The 3,336-nt window shown below is 42.9% G+C and overlaps 1 protein-coding gene across 3 annotated transcripts in view; it reads left to right on the forward strand.

The window, feature by feature from the left end:
• The first annotated feature begins 3,282 nt into the window (after nt 1-3,282).
• ASCC3 (activating signal cointegrator 1 complex subunit 3) overlaps nt 3,283-3,336 on the forward strand; it is a 257,319-nt gene continuing 257,265 nt past the window's right edge. For all 3 annotated transcript variants that reach the window (XM_014964733.1, XM_014964734.1, XM_014964735.1), the window contains exon 1: nt 3,283-3,309. The gene's annotated coding sequence lies outside the window, so the exon portion shown is untranslated. The remainder of the gene's footprint in view (nt 3,310-3,336) is intronic.

A 3,336-nucleotide genomic window follows, 5' to 3' on the forward strand; every position in this document is an offset into this window, starting at 1 on the left:
CAGGGCAACTGGGTGTGTTAAACCTAGATACATTCATATCCGGTGGAAGATAATAGGAATAGATTGAAGGCAGAGAGCATTGCAGTAGAACCAGTAATAATGGAGATGATATATCCCCTTTATATAGCCTGCATTACATTAAAAAAATGCTCAGGTCTCAAAGAACAGATTTGAATTATAAATTTTTATGCAGCAGTGGCTACATATTTTCTTATGCATATTTTCTTCAGCAGTATTTTCTTATGATATACTGCGTTTCAAGAACTCGCAGACCACTTAAAAGATCTTTGGGACTTTTAGATAAAGGATTAAAAGCTATGGTAACAAGATGACTGTAAAGAATTATAGCTCATTTGAATAACAGCATCGCCAACACACCAACTTTTGCTAGCATTGCAGTTGTGGTCATGCACAATATGATTACTTTGTAATCATGGGCAATAGAGATTTGGGATGTTTTCTGAGGAAGCTGCATTATCCTCACATAATAACACTGATTTAAAATTCTTCTCCCAGTGTTGGTAGCAGTGGCATCTGCAGAGAGCACTTTAGTTCTGAATGCTTGATCCTCTCATCACAGCAGAGATCAACAGCGAGTCAAGGATGTCTGTCGGGTTCATCTTACAACTTCAACAGAGGCAGAATTTGTTGAATTTTTTGGAACACAGTGATTTAATGAGTTTTCTCTTGTCAAAGTAAAGACAAGGTCATTCTAATTACTAGTCCTTTCTTTTCTGAACCTGAAGCACACTGCAAGTAACTGTAAAATTCATGGTTCACATATGAGTTTTTAGTTGTTAAAAGGAAACAAAAGAGTCAATTCAATAGCCCATAAGTTACATCACATTTGCAGATAATAATTCCAGTGTCACCACCTGGCACTACTCACAGTGACCATAAACCAGGGATCAGGTCTTGTGAGTACCCGTTGTTCTCCATAGGAAAAACCCTTGCTTAACTCTGAATGCAGTATTGCTTCACTAAGAAACACATAAAGTGAGAAATAAAGTAGCAAATTCACTCGTGTAAATTTGCATGGCATTTCACAAACTTAAAATCAGATACATTCCTTGCTTCCCAGATTCTACATTTTTGGGTCTACTTCACTGAAACCTTTTTCTAAAATTTGAGTTAGAACTTCTTGCATGGTTACACTGGAAGGATTTGAGGCAGAGAGAGACTTTTTTACGCCTTTTTATCGGACCACCAAGAGGCATAGCAGTCAGGCAAAGGGCAAAACATAGTGAACTGAAGATTCAGATGCTACATATTGAAATGCTGCCAAAGATCTGGTACTATACAAAAGAGAATAAACAAAAAATTTTTTAAGGCACGGCATCAAACAGATGAGGTAATGAAATAAGAACTTTTCTCTAATACATAACTTGGACATTAACTGGGCTGAAAGTCAATTCTTGGTCCTATATATGGCGAGATCTCTTTTGCCCATAAACAAGGTTTTGAGTACAACACAGACTCAAAGCTACTACACAAAGCTACAAAGCCTGTGATTTTAGGAGACCCATAGATAATATGACCTTGCAAAGCCAAGTTATATCTTGCAAAGCCTAGCTTTATAGAACTCATCCTGAATGTCTCTTAAAAAAAAATAAAATATATATATATACCCTTCATTATTAAGTATCCCTGTATTGCTCTTTGTCTACCGAAAACATTCAAATTACACTGGCTTTTGTCTGCAAATGGAAGTATATACAATGCTTCAGTATTGCCTCAGTTTCTCCTCTATGGTGAGAAAAAATGTCTTGGTTTGGTTAGGCTTGCTTTTACAGGAAGTACATGTTTCAAGAAGTCAGGAAGGGTAGAACTGTAGTATTTGTTAAGTGACAGCTTTGACTCACAAGCCTGTAATGGAATTTCCTCCTACCTTAAGGAAAGCAATATGCCAATGACTAATCCTTACTCTCCTGACAGATTCATGCATTAGAAACATAAAGTATTTATAAAACATTCACATTTGCTTTAGTAATATGGTTGAAAAATTATGCTACAAAAATTGAAATCCTGAGGTATCCTGAGGTATCTAGCATCAAGTTATAGAACCTTAATTACAGTACTTACTCTCTGCTAGTCCACTACACAGATTTTTAATAACATGTCAACTGAATAGAAGTGGCAAAAAATCAGCATTTCCAGTGTTTAGACTACTCAAAAGCTCCAAGGCTAAGTGGTGTAGAAACATTATAACTAGTTCTACATCACTATCTACCAAACTCAAGATACACACCTTTATGGCTCCTCTAAACTGTGCATGTTTTCTTCTTTTCAGCAAGGGATGGAGTATGTTACTATCTTCTCAGGACTGTGTTTTTGAACATCTCCAACTGTACAAGTACACACAGGGGCACATACAGGCATGAGTGCTTGCCTTTTTTTGTATGAGCAGAATCCTCGCTAGAATTGCGGAGAGGAAAGCAGTTCAGTGATCTGAGAAGACAGTGCTGTTACGTGCTGTGCAAGGCAGAACACAAGACACTTGAGAAGCCAGAAGGCAGAAATAAATCATCTGAACGTTAACAATTATCCAGTTGGAGGCCTCTTAAGAGTCCGGTTGTGTTTGCATACACCCAAGCATGATGGAGTGAGCATTATTTTTTCCTTGCAACTTGGTTTTGTCCTAAAGTTAGCTCTCACTGCTCGCTCTTCTTTCCCCCTCTCTGCACAGCTTGGTCTTTAGTGTCATTTTATTACGGTGCCTTTGGATTAGAAACCCCATTGCTCAGGAACACCTATGACAATGAATAAGCGTGGAAGAGCACGTAAGGCACACAGCGGTGCACAAACGTGCTTTGGGAAGCAGTAAATGTGCAGGGAGGGACGAGCCGGGAAGGACCAGGGAGGGCTGCCCGCCAGGGAAACCCGTGTCCGGGACAAGTCACTGACGCGAGAGAGGAAATTCCTCCGGGAGCTGCCCTCACGCTGTACCCCATCACGGAGGGCACCGCTTGCGCGGGCGGCCGCAGTTACCTCAGCGAGATGGTTTTCTACACAAAGGCAGCGGCCGGCGCTAGCGCGGGAGGGAATTGAGGCGAGGCCTGTAGGCCTGTGAACGGCGGGCGCCGAGAGACAAGAAGGTTGGGCGGGGAGGAGGGAAGGGGGAGACAAAACCCCGTCCTGGGAACGGAGGGTGGCGAGGGGATGAGCGGGGCAGGTCCGGCCGGGCCGGGACACAGCCAGAGCCAAGGCCGCGCACCGACGGCGCAGCGCCTCGCCCCGCCTGCTCGCTTTACGGCAGTGTCGCGCCGCGCCGTCTCTTGGCGGCAGCGGAACCGGCAGGCCGGAAGGCAGGTGCGCGGCAAGGCTCGGGCGGGCGGG

Source organism: Calidris pugnax, unplaced genomic scaffold, assembly GCF_001431845.1.
Source record: "Calidris pugnax isolate Ruff unplaced genomic scaffold, ASM143184v1 scaffold219, whole genome shotgun sequence".
Taxonomy (NCBI): domain Eukaryota; kingdom Metazoa; phylum Chordata; class Aves; order Charadriiformes; family Scolopacidae; genus Calidris; species Calidris pugnax.